Raw genomic sequence first — 18,103 nt, 5'->3', positions numbered from 1 at the left:
TTTACATCACTGGAAACTGATCATGTTTGAGTTTTGCACTGTTGTTCAGGTAAGTCGTGTAAGGCTCCTGGAAACTTTGGTGCACAAATGATTAATCAATGAATCAAGAAATTAATATGTACATTAATTGACAACATATACAAATGCTATTTGAAGGCTTATTTAGAAACAAGTTGTCATGTGCTTTACAGAAAGACATAAAACCAAGAAAACCAAATCTGTGTTAAAAAAAATGGGTAAAAAAAAGTTTTAACAAATGAAATAAAAAATACAAATTAAAGAAAAGCATAGCAATACAAACTATACAAAACTATACAACTATATGAACTATACAAAAAAATAAATTGAAGATTTAAAAAATGAGCATACTTTGTAGCAAAATCTCTGCTAACCTCAACAAATAAATAATTTAAAGTTATAGTGTATGGTCAATATTGCCTGACCATTAGAGCACACTGAGTAGTCTGAGTAACATATGTGGGAAGGGCAAACTGAAAAGATATATGTTAATTTATTGTAGAGCATTATGTTACCCTTTATCACCTCTGCTTAAATATGTACTCTGTGCAAATTTAAGAAGCCAAACTTTTGTGAAACCTTTTGCAACATTTTTGCTTTTTTCTTTGTGCAAATGCATTAAATATATTCTGTCCGATTACATTACACAGCGATAGAATATTGCGTTATATTACCTTATATTATAATACTTCACAAACTATTTCTGGCAAAATGTGAGTGTTTATAGCACTTCCAGATTTATTTTAGTTTCCGTTATTTTGTACATTAGTCTGCTTCCAGACTCACACAGAGCCTTTAAAGCTGCGACTGAACCCCGACTCAGTGCTAAACGTTCAGCGGATACAGGGAGTTGTGTCTGGGTCCATAAGGGCAGGCTGGGGATATTCCGAGGGTGCACCGAGGTCACGTGACAGGTTCCCACAGCTCACAAACTCTGCTTCCCTAAAGCTACAACAGGAAGCAGAGTTTAGGGACAGACTAATGGACAATCATTATGCTTTCTGGCTCCGTTCATTCTCATTTGTTCTACTAGTGTGAGAACATAGAGCCTCGAGCCCCCCGGCAAAGAAAGGCAGTGGTATCTGCACTTTGTTCATTATGCTGCACAAGTGATAGCCCATTTTCCCATTTCTTGGCTTTTATTCATTTTAATTCATCCTCTAGTTGAGCCATTTCCCTGGCTGCCCTGCCCTGCTCAGTCTCCAGGTCTTTACTCTATCTCTTAAATCCCCTCTGATTGGTGGAACCGAATGAAACACTGAAGAACTTAATAAAAAACTGCATCTACAAAGTTTCCTCTGAACCAAACCGTCTCTAAAATGTCACTGTCTCTGAAACAAAAATCCTCATCCATTCTCCCAGTCTTCCCTGTAAAATTGTGGAGAGGTGGCACTGACAGAGGCAGCTAATCAAAGCGCAGGACAACTTTCACTTCTTCTGTTCTTTTCCAAAGTTAGATAACCCAATACTGTTTGTTCAAATGGCTGACAGCATTCTGTCCTCCTGTCTCAGCACCTGTCCAGTTTGACTCAAATGGACCAGAATGGATAGAAGAAAGGATGGGGCACAGGCAATATGGCTGCAATTGTTAAAGTATGCTTGAGAGACAGCCAAAAGAGACAGACCCACCAAACTGGGCCAAAAGAGAGCTCTCTGAATGGTGTGTGCATGATGTGTGTGTATTTAGGGGGCAGCAAGGATAGAAGATGTCAACATTTTTTCTTCCGAGTGCCCATCGCCATTTGCATAATTTCCATTCCCCACGAGCAACAAAGAAAAGAAGGAGATGCTCGTACAAAAACCAAATTGACGAGGGAACAATGGTGGCCTGAAGGGTCATTTTGAGGGGGCTTAAATTTCCCAAATCATGGTTTAATATTTTGTCAGGCTCGTTTGGAAAAATGCTATTTTGCCAAAGCTCAGTCAGACTCTGGCTTTGTCTGATTTGACGAGCAAAATACATTAAAACCTGACTAGTTCTCACATAATCAAAAAAGAAATACAAAGAAAACAATGCTGGTCATTTCACCTGTCAGTATCCGTTGACTTTGCTGCAAATCAAAAATGAGCAGCAACAGATAAAGGCACAGAGGATGGCAGCCATATCAATGATTAATGCTCATCCTTGCAAAGTTGAGTTTAAGATGCAAAATTCCACCACAAGCCCCAATATCACACTCAAAGAGTGGACGGATGACTGACAATCAAAGGAACTATAGCTCGGATGGACAGCTGCATCGAAAACACATACAGTATTACGGCTGAAATGATTCCTTGAGAAAACGGACTACTCTAAATCATTGATACAAAATATCTGTACTGAAGCATCATTCACTATATAAACAACTATAAACAGCACACTGTGTTTCTTACTGTGGCACAGCGCGCTTATGCTGTGAACATGTGATGTCAAAAAGACACAAATCACATAAATGCTCAATATAGAAGATGCAATTTGATAGCATGGATCGCAAAATGACAGAGGAGAAAGAAAATAGCAAAGCATGAACAGAGGAGATGAGACAGTCAAGAGAAAACGACAGAAAGTGTCCATTTTGGGATCATTTTAAGCTGAAGTGAAACGAAAACTCTGTATAGTGCATCTATTATAAAAACAAACTAGCTTACCACAACAGCACAAGTCAATACTTCAGCTTTTCAACAGACAGCATTAAGTCCACAGAGCTGACCCAACAGAAGGTTACATTAAACACGGGAGGAAGCCAAAAACAGTTCATCTGGCAATCTGCTCACACAGCAGTGACACAAAGCTGTTTGAAAAATGACACAGTCACGTTTAAAACGGTAAATTAATATGGTGGCTGGTTAGGCTTTCACATTGTATTTTCTTGAGCAAAACTAACATCAGGGTGTAACCACAGAAAATAAAGTGCTTTGTGAACGTCTGAGCTTCGTTCATGTTATTATCATGACGCTGTAATGAACGCATTAATACAAGAACTCAAACCCACACACACCCACCTACACTACTCCCCTCACAGCGATGCATAAAATACCCCCAAAATCAAAATATCAGGTGATGTAAGTAGCAACCAGAGCCTAATTATGGTACTTAATTTAAGCGGTGAAAAAGTTGATTTTTCTAAAAAGAAAACCAACTAGTCATTTAAGAGACTGGTATACCTGATAATGAAGCAAAAGTATTCCATATCCAATTACTTGATGGAATAATCTGTAGAATACTCGAATACTAAAATAATCGATAGCTGCTGCCCTGTGCAGTATGTTCACCAAAGGTTTGACTTAAATGGAAAAGTTTAGTCAATGTAACAAAAACCAGAAATGCAGATAGTTGTGGTTGCTATGTAAAAGTTTGGTGTACGCTGTGATGGGTAAAGAGACAGACTCAGCTGGCAGAGGGGCAGGTGTAGGGAGTGAGAGGGCTGATGTGAGGGCGAATGAGCGGGTAAGCAAGCAAAGATGGATGATGGATGGTGTTGATACAGAAGGCAACAGCCCTGCTTTATCTAGGCAGCACAAGCCAGACCTGCCGGGGTGATGGGTGGGCTGTCAGCCCTTTGTTTATGGACCACCGCCCATCTCCCATCTCCTATATGCCCCAAAAGCCTAGATCACTCAAAAATAGCTTCTACCTCACCACTCTTTGTCTCTCCATCTCTGACTCTCTTCCTTTTTCATTTTCTGCGCTAACAAATGTTATTTTGTCTCCCTCAAGTTTGTTTCAGATGTACAGTAGCAAAAGAAGAACTCTATAAAAGTGTCCATTCGATATGTCTCTATTGGTTGGCAAATGCTTAAAAATAAATATTACATTAACTGTAAGAATTTTAACAGTTGATAATGAAATGTGTCTTTGAGACATTTAAGTCCACAGAAGAGGGAAGAGAAGAAAGAGAGGAGGGGAAAAAGTGAACCTAATCCAACCATATCCCCACGAGTTGCACGCTTCCAATTAACGACTGGTTGGTTTATCAGTCTCCGACGGGTGATTGCTGTTTTTAATCATTTTCTTTCTCTACACGGTTTCTTCCACTCTATCAGTTCTTCCCACTCTTATCATCTAACCCCTCCTCGCGCTGTCTCGCTTCCCACCCCTTCTCTGTTCAGCGCTGCCTCCGTTTCATCATGTTTCTCATGGAGCCGCACTCTCACGCTGTGTCCAGCATTACAGCTCAGTCTGTGTGTTGAATATAAACTTTGAAGTGTGAGTTTAAAATCTGCCTATATGGTTGTTCTTCGATTACACAATAAATTATCCAGCTTCACGTACCATCAGAATTTAAACTCCAAACCAACTGAGTGATCAGGGAGCAATAACCAGTTTTACGCTGCCTGTTCAAGGTGGAAATATTCTGCCGTTGTGCCGTCTCGTCATTCTGTATAAAAGGTACAAACGCAGAATGCAGGGACAGACTTGTCTCACTGTTAATCCAGTAATGAAGGCAGTAACAGTGCCACATTGAGGTCTGTGTAAAAGGGACAGCTGGCAGGACAGGATCATGGGTGGGACAGATGTGACATTTTGACAGCGTGTAGCAGCCAATAGCAGTTAGCCGCTAACTCAAAGAGAAGAACAGTGGTCGTAAATCTCCACAATTTGGGAAAAACTGTGAGGTGCAGGAGCTCGTTAGCCTCCCTCAGCTGCAATGTAACAGGGACGATAAATGACTGTCATTGCCATGTTATGCCATTGTTATTGTTTAGAAAGGGCTGCCAATGCATATGGTACATGTCACTCAGAGGCAGACGCTGCTGTATTTAACGTCACACCCATCATGCTTCTTTTGCTTCTGCGATGCCGGCATGCTATCTAAAAACATATACTGGAGAAACACAGTGCAGCTGTTGTTTGGTTCTGTGTGAAAATGCAAAGGTGGTGTAAAGAGCGGCTCTATACCGTAATCTCTGTGTGAAAAGGGCTAATAACGGTAGCCTGAATAATAGACACTAAAGTCTGCACAAGTAATGGGACAGAGATCAATGCATTGACCCACAGTATAGGAAGTTAGATAAAGTTTGAGTCTTTGGCTCAGGACAACAGAGGGTATGTTTAAGCCTTTCCTCCTGACTCATCCAGAAACATAGTGGTAGTCCTCTGACAAAAATCAACAACCACCTCCTCTTTCACCTGCCTTTGTTAGTGTGATTGATTTGGAGACCTGAAATGTGCCTGTCACATTGATCGATCTGTCCACTTCATGGTGGGGGTGGGGGTTCTCCCCCGCCTGTTGGCATGGTAATAAATGGGGGGTGACGAGCCATTGACGGAGCAGCAGTTATGGCTTCTTTAATTTACCCTGCGCCTCACACTGACAGAGACTCATAACAAGGTGACACGGCACTGTAATGGTGACGCTCAGTCACCTCTTTGTCGGGCGGAGAGAGGAAGCGGGGGGCAGAAGTGTATGATGTGTGTGTGTGTGTGTGTGTGTGTGTGTGTGTGTGTGTGTGTGTGTGTAGGCTCACTGACGAGGTTGCCTCTCCTCCCTCTGGTCAAGGTGTTATTGAGAGTGGGGCTGTTATCTCTGTCCATGAGGCTGCCTCACTAACGGGAGTACACCATCCCTACCAATCCCAGCAAGCCGAGCAGCGTGTCCGGGTGGGTCGTTGCTAGCCACATCCTCCTGGGTGGGCTATAACTCATCTCCAGACGGGGATAGGGCCTTATCTAAGTCCCCCTCCGCAGGCCTTGTCTTAGGGAAAAGATTTTTCTGGTGCCCCGGTGTGTGAGTTATAGTTGGGGTTAAGGTGACTGAATAGGCCTGTCTGTTTGGGTTGTCTTAGTGAATTTATGTCTCTGTGGGCAGAGGAATGTGAAGGTGTATGTGTGTGCATTAATACATTGTGTCTGTAACTGAAATGTATTCACCATGCAAACAAGATGTGTGTCTGCTCATCCTAATATATCCTATTCCATAAGGTAACACACTATTGTCATAAGTTACTTAATCATGTGAAGGGCATCGTTACAGTTGCATCTGAGGGTCCCACCCCCCCCCTCCTTCCACACGCACATACACACTCCCCTCCACCCACCTACCCCATCCATGCCGCCTCTCTCTGTCATCTCGGCCTATCAATCAAAAATGTATTAAGTCCGGAGTCGGGGCCGATCAAAGGCAGAATTCCTGGGAGGAGAGCAGATAAGGCCTATCTCATTAATAAGTGCTTTACCATCGTAGGGGCCCGCGCGCCTCGCCACACCCTGCCTGCCTCCCTTTGATATCTAATTATCCATCCGTTTCATTCTGTCAGAGAGGGAGGAGAGGGACGACTCACAGTGTCATCGCAACCAAATACTGTTGCGCGTGTGTGTCTGTGTGTATCAGGATCGGGGCAAGGGGGCTGCACCAAAACATTGTGACATGCAGCAAATCCAAATGTGCAGAGTGGCACATGTAAACAAATGCAAATAAGATGTTCTTGCAAAGGCAACTGGGCCTGCGTTTGTACGGCACCCCTCATGAAAAGCTGTCATGCATACAGTGTGAGCCTGAGATGGAGAGAGGGATTTTTTTTTTTTTTTACACCAACTGCTGCTGAGACTTGGAGGCGGCTTACAAATCTACCTTTTAAGAATCTGTAGAAGCAATGAGCTCAAAGAGTGCTCCAAAGAGCTGAAGACGGATAAGATAGTAGTGGGTGAGGAGAGAAACAAGATATTAAAACATCAAGGTAAGATATTGAAGGACGGGGACAATGGAAGGAGTGCAAGGGTTAAGAGGATTTTTAAGAAACACCAGGTAAAGACCGATGGACAAAAGAGGAAGAAGAAATGAAGAAGGAAGGGAGAGGCAGACAGGAGAAATGAGAGAATGGGAAATAGGAGGGAGAGAAAGAGCAGGGCATTCTTTTCCCTTCTCTCCTTGGTTTTCTGTAAGAGTAGCTCAGGAAGATAAGGCTAAAAGGTCCGTCAGTCTGTTGTGGAACAATCCGTTCTGTGTCTCTCCCCTTTTTTCTCTCTCTCTCTCTCTCTCTCAAGATACTGCCTTTCTCCCTGTCTAATGGCACAACTCAGATTTCTTGTGATGCCTCTTGTGATATGGCTCATCTCTGGTGGCATGGTTTACTGACATCACTTGTCCAATACAATATACTCTCATCCCATAAAGAGCAAAACAGCCCCAAGTCAAACACAGTGGTAAAATTCTGCAAACACTTTTCTTTTTAAATGACAAACTTTCACTATGGCTAATATTCAAACCAGTGTCATTTATTGATACAAAGAAAAACTATTCAAAGCTACAATGAAAGGGCTGAAATTATGTCTTCATTTAACTGAGCTGTTCAAACCCTCATCCCTAATCGCTCAAAGCAGAGCTCGGAGACAAACACAAACCGAGAAGGATTTAGAAGAACAAAACCGACACAAAACACAGGCCCACGTGCCTAACAAAGACTCCAAAGTCTGCCTCCCCATCCCATGTCCTCTTTAAAAAGAGACCTTCATCTCTTGGCGTTCCTGTTATGAAGAGACTTTCTTCAAGAGGAGAGAGGAGGTGTGTCAAAGACATGGGTCACAATGTTTACAAAGACGACTTTAATCCAATCACAGCATCCCACTGCTTTTATTTCCTGTTTCATGGGATTAAAATTAAACGAAACATAATAAAAAACAAAATTAATTTATGGCTGAATAACATATTTTTCTGTTTTAAATGGAAGGGTTTAAAGACTGAAAAGGAATCTACAAAGGCAATAATTAAAGTCAAAAGAGCAAATTAGTTTCTTAGACTTTAAATTTTATTTTGTATTTATATATTTCTAAAGGAAATTTTGATGTAAATCCAGAAAACAATGTCAGACAATTACTGAACATTACTCTGAGAAAACTTCTTGGGGTCTCAGTTCTGAAGTTAAGACACCAGTTATTCAGTAAGTAATCAGCTGTGAATACATCCCTCTCTCTCTGACCTGTTGAGAAGCTGCCTGAGGGTTTAAATAACTGTCTGGTGCCAGGCTGCCTCACCCCAAGGCCTGTGGGAGATGAAGAAGAGGTCAGGAGAAGTGGTGTGTGTGTGTGTGTGTGTGTGTGTGTGTGTGTGTGTGTGTGTGTGTGTGTGTGTGTGTGTGTGTGTGTGTGTCTGTGTGTGTGTGTGTGTGTGTGTGTGTGTGTGTGTGTGTGTGTGTGTGTGTGTGTGTGTGTGTCTGTGTGTGAAGTTGTACGCCCTTGGCTGATGCTGTTCATTGAAGCCTGGACAGACAGATACATGGAAAGGCAGAGAAATGGGAAAAGTGTGTCAACGGAAAGACATGGAAATAGAAGGAGACAAGCGCATTTGCAATCATGGGACCCAGAGGGCTACCAAACAGAGCACAAGCAGAGTATCATGTGATAAAGATGCCAAAATTGACAATATTCTAGCCCAAGGCAAAAAACAAAGTTTATTTTAATCAAATTTTGGACTCCATCCATACTGGTAAATCCTCAAATTTTAAGATAAGCACTTTGGTCAACATATTCTACCTTAAAAAGTAGTTATGAAGGGGGCGCCTGGTGGCTCAGTGGGTAGAGCAGGCGCCCCATGTTCGGAGGCTGTGTCTTTGCTGCAGTGGCTGCAGGTTTGATTCTGGCCTCAGCCCTTTGCTGCATGTCACCTCCCCTCTCTCTTCCTCTTTTACACTTACGCTGTCCTATCAAATAGCCTAAAGGCATTAAAAAGCCCAAAAAATAATCTTTAAAAAAAAGTAGTTATGAAGATGATTACATAACAATACACACAAGCGAACAGGACTACAGATGCCTTCAGCAAACCTTTTCACTTAGCTGTTAGCTTTCCCCTGAAGCACTGCTTGGTGTGAGAGAACACATCAGTCCCACAAGCAGATGAAAGAGAGGTCAACCCGCTTGGGTGAAAGTCTTCGAGGGCTGACCAGGACTAGAGGCGCTGCCTGCCTGGGTGGCACTGCCTACACCCCAAGATGAGCGTGTCTGGTTTTGATTTGGTTCTGCGGACACTAAGACGCAGCAGAGTCTTCCTTCGTTTTCTCTTTTGTTCCCAGGATGCCTTGGCTAACATAGGTTAGGAAGGGGTGACAGAGAGGTCAGGGGGGCTCCAGTCGACTGTGCCCTGAGGGGGAATCCTGGGGAGGGATAGCAGAGTGGTAGCTGAGGGAGAGGGGGGGCTTTCCCTCAGGAGCCTGGCCCCTCCCAAATCAAAACAAACAAACAGAGTGGTCCTCTGATCTAATCTGGCTGGACTAAAGCCCTCCAAACAAACCGCCTGGAGCAGCTACTACACAGCAGCCTGTCCTGTCCCTTATAACAATCTCGAAGTACTCTGCATTCATTTTCACAGGATCTTTCCACTGACAGTAAAAAGTAAAAATGAAATGAAACTCATTGGCCTTATAGGCTGGGTGGAGTAGTTTTCAACCTGAGCCCTATTTTTTTCATAATTTTGTGTCTAAGTGACTGGTGTGAGCAACAAGTATTGAAACTGGTCCAATATTGTTGCTATATCTGAAATTTCACGAGAGTGGATTTGTTACAGAAAGATAACGCTGTAAACACGAGTTAGAGAGAACATTTTGTCGCACTGAAGTACAGAAAGCACAGCTTTGTGTGATCTAAAAGATTGTCATTGTCACGGATGATTATTCAGTTGATATTATGTGGATGAGGCCTCTGAATTTGATGGCCGCTCGCACTTATTTGAGCTGCAGTGTACAGCTCACAAGATTTAAGAACAAGACTAGAAAGACACATCAGACACTCATAATAATCTGAGCCCTGTGGCAAAAATAACCACTTTTTGTGGACATACATTGACAGTGCGCAATTGCCCCATCTGGTTAGATGGTAGCCACTGCACAGCTGCCGGATGCAGCAGTCTCTCTCAACACTGGACCTACTTCTGAAACGGTTTTCAGACATAAAACGTGAAAAAACTGGGTCCAAGTTGAAAAATGCTTAAGTGTGCCTTTAATATATTGGTCATATTAGGGGTTAGTTGCAATATATTCTGCTCTGAATTTGAAATAAGCACTTACTTCTAAAGATTTAGGATACGAGGCGCACGACTATTACTGTAAGAACTGCACTGAATATATGAGTTTGTATTTACTGACTGCAAAGGAACAGTATTTCAAAGGCTACTGCCTGGGAAAGCTAATATGTTCGGCTCTTTGAATGCTCCCCCTAAACATTCCCTCTGTTTTTGTGTTTTGAAGCTTTGCTTTGGTTTACACAGTAGACTAAACTTCTCAGTGGCTAACAGTTACCCCAACACAATGCTAAACAAATTCCTCTTCCTCAGCAGTGCACCCACCAATTGTAGCATGGCGTTCTGTCAGCTGACCAACGAGAGAAGATGAGGGTGAGATTAGCCCAATCAGGGGTCAGGCTGAGGTTATCACAACCACTCCAAAACTAAAACAGATGGAGAACGGAGTGCAGCACGACTCAACATCTACTGTCGGACTTATATCTTCAGGCCGTGTATTCTCCTGCTCCACTGGACTGAAAAAAAATTCAGACTTAGTTTTGGTTTTGAATTCTGGGTCAAGTTGCTTTAACAAAATAGAGTGTGTATCACCAAGTCTGAGGTGTTTGATACAACACATGATAAGACGTGTAAATCTTACACAGTGGTGAATGCTCTCTGTCCCTCAGAAAGACAAAAACAACATAGAAACAACAAAATATGCGAAACAAAGCCCATGTACAAAAACTGTTCAAATTGTTCTCTACGTTCATGGTCAACACTGATACCTTTTTAGATTATTGTACTGAAGTGTTTTATCACAAACACACACCTAAAACAATTTCTTTTAGAGTAGCAGGGAGATCAAACACTTTTTTGGGTCCACAAAAGGGTCCTAAATATACTAAATACTGTACACATAAACAGATACACATCAAGACAGGGATAGGCCAGTATATAAACCATGCAATGCTAAAATGTGTCCACCGGGAAAGATCTGGCAATACCGTTTCTACCACAGGAGCTATTCAGGGCACGCTCCCTGTGAGGTTTTGCACACTTCGGAGCTACCCTGAGAACGTCTTTTTAAAATGGCATTTGCGAGTGCTGCACTGCCTGTGTTTGACCAGTCAACATACACTTCAGCCTAATTCCAACTGCACAACAAAAAAAAAATCCCACTAACACCCGCTAACATCTGGCTTTTTAATGCAATGAGAACGCAAACAATCTGCATTCACACCCGGGTCATATGACGCAATAAACACAGGTTTTTTATTGTTTCTGGCACTGATCAGCATTGATGGGAACATAATACCCAGGTGAACGTAGTAATTTTCACTCTTTAACTGGTGAGATGCAATGACGTGCCAACACTAATAACAGCCCGTCTTCTCCCAAGCAGCATTAAAACACCCATCCAAATACATCTGCACCCCGTTTGAAAGAGAGACTGAGTAAGTAAGAGATATATAAAGAGAATAAACCACTGAAAAGTTTCCACAGACCTATGTTCCTGCTGCTGTTTACTGTTTACCTGTTCTCCTGCCTGTCTGTGACATTGCTGGGCACACCGACAAAACAACCCACACACAAACAAAAGCTGGCATAAAGGCAGAATCGTGTGCAGCAGGGGTGTGTTCACTGGCAGCGGGAATGCAGTCTATCGCATACATTAAGCTGGTTTTAAAAACTTTGTGGAATTTTGGTGGAAAAGGGGTATAAGTCACTGAAGTACCTACACTGAAATTGAGCTATATAAGTCCCTCAAAATGGTACTCTATAGAAACTATGATTGTTCTTTGTCCTTGTGGTGCGGACACAGAAAAAGGTATTCTTAGAGCTATGAAATAGTTCCTCCAGTCCGAAAACACCTTGTGTAGCACTTACAGGCTAGATTCTCTCATGATCTCACAAATTCAGCTGCCTCACAAAGTTGTGATACAGGCAGACATGAAGCAGGAAAGTAAAAATATAAATACAGAAACTAATGCTTAAAATTACTGTTCTCAGGAACCTTAAAGCTTCCACATTGAAGGAATTTTAATTTTTTGAGTCTTTTGTTTTTAACTTAAGTATGGTCTCATGTAAAGCAGCTGCTTTTTATTTGTATGCAAGTTAAAATTAAAAGAAAATAATAATAATCAAAGGTGATAAAGTACAGTATTTTAAACCTATTTTAATGAATTTACAGAGCAATTACTGCATTGTGATGTATATTGTTAAAGTGATTTAAAAAACAAACAAAAAACATATATTGTGAGAGAGGATGTTGGCCATATCATCCACCCCTACACTAAGACAAGGAGGGGGAAAAAAGAAGGAAAAATAAGTATTTTTTTTTAAGTATTTGTTGTGGTTTATGATAAACGCAGATATCCAGCTTTATTATGTATCAGTGAAATGTTTGTCTTTTCTTCTGTTGACAGTGCAGTTCTGTCCTAAACTGGCCTCTCGGGAGTGCAAATAAAAACCTGTCTAGTTTGCCCCAAAGATCATCCCTGTCGTCTGTCAGTCTGCTCTTGCTTCCCCCCCCCCCACTCTGTCTATTTTTGCATAATTGTTTGCTTGTTTTCTGCATTATCTCTCCATCTGGAATTCAACTCCCTGCAGTGATAAACATGAGACCCCTCTCAGTCCTTCTTTCTCTCTCCAACTCCTTGCACCTAAAGGAGATGTAATTGTGATTAACAGCGCCATGACAAGACAACACAAGACTTCTGTCACGTTGGAAAAACAAACAAACAAAACTGATGAGATAAAATGATGGAAATATGTACAATATCTTATCACAGATACTAATTGTTTCCGTGTGGGAGGGGAGGGTGGCCGTGGAGGGAAGCTGTGCGTGTGAGGGGGTGGGGAGTGAGGGGGGACTTGAGAATATCCTCCCTGTGCGTTTGGCCTGCGCCTGACTTCAGAGCTAAACCCTCTCTCAAGAGAAGGTCAACACCAGGTTCAACTTTTCACCTCGGCAGCCTGAGAGAACACACTAAATACCAAGGATTACACCACGGTGCGCTGCAATATCGGCCGGCCTCCACCGCATTTCAGAGCAGACCTGCACAGCACATTTCAAAACCACAAAATCCAATAATGCATTTTCAATGTAAATGCCACAACAAAATGTCTGCAGGAACACGGTTGGACGTACTTGGTGCAGATTTCACATAAAATATGAGTGCATGTGCTGAAAAGCAGTAGTATAAATAATATTCCTATTTACTGCAGCAGATTTGCAACAAAGGGAGTTAAATAACATTGACACAAACTACATTTTGATTAAATTTTGCCGACACCCATTAACTCACAAACTCAATAGAACATCAAAGGAAACAACAAAGCCCCACGTTAACCTCCAGCACTTAAGTCCTGAGTGGTCAGCTGATGTGGCAGGGAGTCAATGACCCTACGTCTAACTTTTGGGCACCATGTCTGGTGGTGCAGTGGGTGTGTGTGCATGTTTTTACACGTGGATGTGTGGGTACAGCGATGTCAGCGTCGGTCAGGTGTAACTGAACAGACCGACAGACAGACAAGCAGGCGGCCGGCTGGCGTCAGCGGCCGCACGCCTGTCACGACACACCACACGCCGAGGAGCCACATACCGCAGCACCCACACTGCGTACATACAATGAGCGCTCAGTCCCCCGCATCACGCACCAGCGGCAGCAGCAATGTGAAATATTCACACAGGGACAAAAGGTAGAGAGACAGGCGGGGAGGGGGGGGGCCTGGGAGGTGAAGACAGAGGAAAAGGTTCAAGACAGTGAGGTTGAAATGGAAGAAGTGGAATAAAATAATAAATTGTGACAGACTTGAACATTCAGACAAATGTGTCACTGCACAGCAGCACATACAGCAAGAAAAAAGTTCATTTGGGATATCAAAAATGAGAAAATAAAAAAAAAATGTAACTAACAAACATCACCAAGAAACTTCCCCAGTTAATTACTTCCATTAAGAGAATCATTTTTTCAAATGCCATGTTTATACATGCAAATTATCTAATTAAATCTCTGCTTTTTTGCATAAAATTCCAGAAATTAAAACTAAAATGATCACCTAAATGCGTATTTTGGATATTTACTTTCCACTTGTCTGAAAAAAGACATGTTAAGGAAGCGAAACAGCCCAAAATCTCAAAAATGATGAGTGTATGAAAAAACTGTTTTCATCTGAGGTGTCTTGCCTTAATTTTGAGATTTACTTTGGCAAAAGAGATCTCAAAATGTTCTTTACTAAGGAAGATGTCCTTAGTTATAAATTGTTTTAATTTTCAAATTATTTTACAATTATCTAATTACTAATTTTACTTTATCTAATCTATTATAATAGTCATCAATAATCATAATGACAGCTGAAACAATTAATCGTGAGTGCCAAATTTGTCAACTATGAGCTAATCAATAATCAACAATTTTAATAATCAAGTGACTGTTTCAGTCATATTAAAAGGAACGATTTTTGATTCTCAGATTGGCTGTTTCTCTCGCTTTTGCACGATTATGAAGTGAACAACTGACTAGTTGTTTGTTGACTGCTGGTCAGACAAAATAATCAGTTTCTCAATTTAATTGGAAACTTGTGATTTTATACAATTTTCTTACATGTTATAGACTAAACAATCAATACATTATTAAAAAATATCAAGAGATTAATATATATTGAAAACAATCTTTAGTTGCAGCACGAATCACAACTTTAATTCAGCCACTTCCTCAAACTATTGCTGCAGTTTCTATGTGGAACTTTCATGGTAAATAATTGTTCTTTCAAATTCAATTTCAAGAAATATAACACAAAAATGTTGCGTTGCTTTATAAGAACTGAAAACTGCAAAGATCCTTAAAAAACTGTTATCTCTGAGGAGTCAAACCTGACTTTCTGGACCTGAGCGGAGACACAACAGATGTTTTACAGCTCTCTCCCGCCCTCTAGTGGAGCAGCAGGGGACCTACATTATCTCCCTGCCTTCGCTGCATGACCTCCTTATTAAAACTTTTAGTCTGACCTGATGTTTCTAACCTTGTGCGGATCTGGGGGATGAACAGCAAAGATATTAATGTCAACCATGTGTGAAGAAGTCGCTCGAGCATTTTCTGCAACCTGGGCCGAACGGAGTACAGTGGGGCCCTCTCAAGCTATTGCCGACACCCTGAGCCCCGCACATCTGGTGTTAATCAGCAAAGCTTACAAAAACACACACATACAAAGAGACAGACACACACAAGCAAACACTTCTGCAAAGATCCCCTTAAGAAAATCCCTCTCAACTCCTGAACTTCCGACATGACTGGGGTCAGCACACTTGCCCTGAATCTATTAGTACACACACCAGAGCCATGTAATAAGAGCTGGTGAGTTGTTACAGTGCAGCGTTCTCACACGCACACACACATTTTAGACTCTGGGACGAGTAAAGCACATAACTAACCATGGATGCAAATACCAACATTCATTCAAATGAAGAATATAAACAGAGGAAGGGACAGACACGTGTGTTAAAAATCCACGAAGTCAGAGTGAATATGGCACGGACTAAATGTCTGACAGCTCAGAAGGTAAAACTTAAGAAGCCAGAGCTTACAGGAAGGACAAGAATTTAATCATTTTTCACAGCGGAAATTTTGATAAATCACGGTAGGAAAAGCACAGAAGTAAATAATAACAGTATGAGGGTTTCACCCTACCTTTTTCAGTGTCAGAGTCCTGGCATTGTGCATGCTGACTCACTGTCATATTGACGTGGCTTAACGGGACACCTGAAAAAAAAGCAAAACAAATGAGTAACGTTATCAGTAATACTTGTAATTTTCTTACTATGATACGCTTTAGTCAGTTCATGTGAGTTTTGTCTGCTATTAAAGAGGTCTTTCAACCACAGTCTCTCCTAGCCTATGCAGTCCAGAGAGGACATCCAAAAAGCAAATCAGGTGAAAACAAGGGATGGATTATACTGGATATTTTGCCGATATCATCTATCTATCTTTTTTTCGAGATCATCAAGTCTCTTCTGTTGTGGATTTACCATGATATTACGCACATGCTTAATGTGATGATCCATCAGCAAATGGAGACATTAAATATCATGTTTTTTTTGTGTATGTAATATTAATTTATTGTGCAAAATAATTAAAATACATTTAAGTAGTGTTGATGTTTTGTACATGTTCATTTTGTCAATTAGAGAAAATAAATAAATAAAATTCATTTGGTCACATTGGCAGAAATCAGCATGTTGGACGACATCCATTTCAGCCCTTTGAAACCTGAGAAAATTAGCTTGCTTTCTTTCAAAACCATCTGTGGGTGGCTTGCAACTCAATAAGAACTGGCCCAAAAATTAACAAGAAATTAATAAACAATACAAGAAATTTATTAGAAATTATTTTTTGTTTTTTGCAACATTATTTAAATATATTATTTAGAGAAGTTTAACTAGTTTTCTGGACATGTTTATCTCTTTTTTTTTCTTTTCCACGTCTCCATGTGTTTCTTTCCATGATATTTCTTGCCAAGTTGCTCATTATGTTTTTCCTATGCTTTGAAAGAAATCAAGCCAATTTCTCAGGTCTCAGAGGTTAAAATGCTTGCAACTAAATGCAAGTACAAGAAAACTGATGATGGTCTAGGTGTTAAAGGGTTAAAGCCAATATCAACTGATACAGATGACATGCCGATATTATCGTGCATCCCTAATGAATCACCTGTACAGGTGAACAAGGGGTTGTCCAGGACCTTTACTAAAGGCTACATATAATGAAAAAAGAAAAAAACACTAGCAGGTGTGTTGCTTGTTAAAGAAAATAAAATGACCACAAAGATAAGACTTATTTTTTTGTTACCATTGGAGTGACACCTCTCTATCCCAATGTAATTTGGTAAAACAAAGGTTTGAATTGGTCTTAATTCTTGATCATCACAGAATCAATGATTATTTTTCCACCTTCAATCATTTGTTTGAGCACAGCCTACATAAAGTGCAAACTGCATTAAGGTTTCACGAGTAGCTACTGACACAAATCATTTTAAAACTTATTGCAGCTCAAATTACTGCAGTCCTAACCTGGTGTGTAGTAACATACAGTGTAGTGTGCTCCTAGTGAACAAATCCAGTTAGATAGAGTATTTGGGTAGAGGACATACCTCCTTCATTACCTTTGATCGACGCGTTTCTCTTCTCTCCACTGATGAGGTTTAGTCAATAACAGTCTCCTGCACATACAGAAAATAGGTACGGGCAAATGTGAGTTTTTTAAATACGATTCTAACTACAGTGAGCCTCACAACCTCACATATAATGGCTAGCTTCCTTTCAAATTTGGCTCTGTGGCGAGTTTAAAAACCCAAAACATTTAGCTAACGCTAGCCTGTGCGATTGACGTTAGCTAACGTTAGTTTGCGGTTGTGGCTCCGCGTTGCTTGTTGCACACTCATCGGTTAGTGTCCTTGTAGTCTTTACATTTGTAAAAGTGGACACGCTATTTAAAATCCCTTACAAAAAGCGCTGAAATCTCACCTTTGAGCAGCTTGTCAAAATGTTTTTGAGTGCGGTCGGTGTCTTCTTTACCTCCGTATGGCGGCACAACAAGCCGGACTGAGCTCACTGCTGCCCCCTGTGGCCGCAACGACATCGACAAGTTCCTGTCTGCACCTGCCTTCATGAGATTAGCTGAAAGGAAAAGATACACGTGAAAATAAATGGCGGTGTTGACCATTATAGTTAAACACTGCGTTAAAAATTTACTTAAGTTTTTCTTTTAATATTTTCAAACGTTATTGAATACATTCAACACCTGGAGGATGTACGTGAGATTTTCATATGCCCATACAAAATGTATGAAATAGTATTTTTTTTAAATAAAAATTGATATAAAAATAAACAATTAATAAATAAATTGCAGGGAAAATAAATAAACATTACTAAAATAATAACCTTAAAGGTCTTCTGAACAGATGAATAAAACTCAGGCGTCTAAATGATGACATTTTCAACGGCAATGTCAAGTATGGTTTAAAATTATATCTTTACAAAATTAAAAGCTGGGTATCCCTTAAAGCTAAATCATTTTATGAATAAAATATTTTTGCAAAAATATTAAAGTTAAATACATACTCATCAGTTGAGAAATTGGGATTTTTAACAATGAGTAATTTTACTATCTCTATTAGTG

The 18,103-nt window shown here is 40.8% G+C and overlaps 1 long non-coding RNA gene across 1 annotated transcript; it reads right to left on the bottom strand.

Moving 5' to 3' along the window:
- Positions 1 to 258: 258 nt before the first annotated feature.
- On the bottom strand, positions 259 to 17,578 carry LOC148190188 (uncharacterized). Its single transcript, XR_015775320.1, has 4 exons — positions 17,449 to 17,578; positions 17,088 to 17,144; positions 15,620 to 15,691; positions 259 to 966 (listed from the first exon to the last, which is right to left on the bottom strand). It is a non-coding gene; the product is annotated as an uncharacterized LOC148190188 (long non-coding RNA).
- Between the last annotated feature and the right edge of the window lie 525 nt (positions 17,579 to 18,103).

This window comes from Plectropomus leopardus, chromosome 2 (assembly GCF_026936395.1).
Source record: "Plectropomus leopardus strain MGB_pleo_1.0 chromosome 2, ASM2693639v1, whole genome shotgun sequence".
In the NCBI taxonomy this organism is placed as follows: Eukaryota; Metazoa; Chordata; class Actinopteri; order Perciformes; family Serranidae; genus Plectropomus; species Plectropomus leopardus.
Note: the sequence above shows the minus strand (reverse complement) of the source record. Positions and strands in the feature narration are given on the sequence as shown.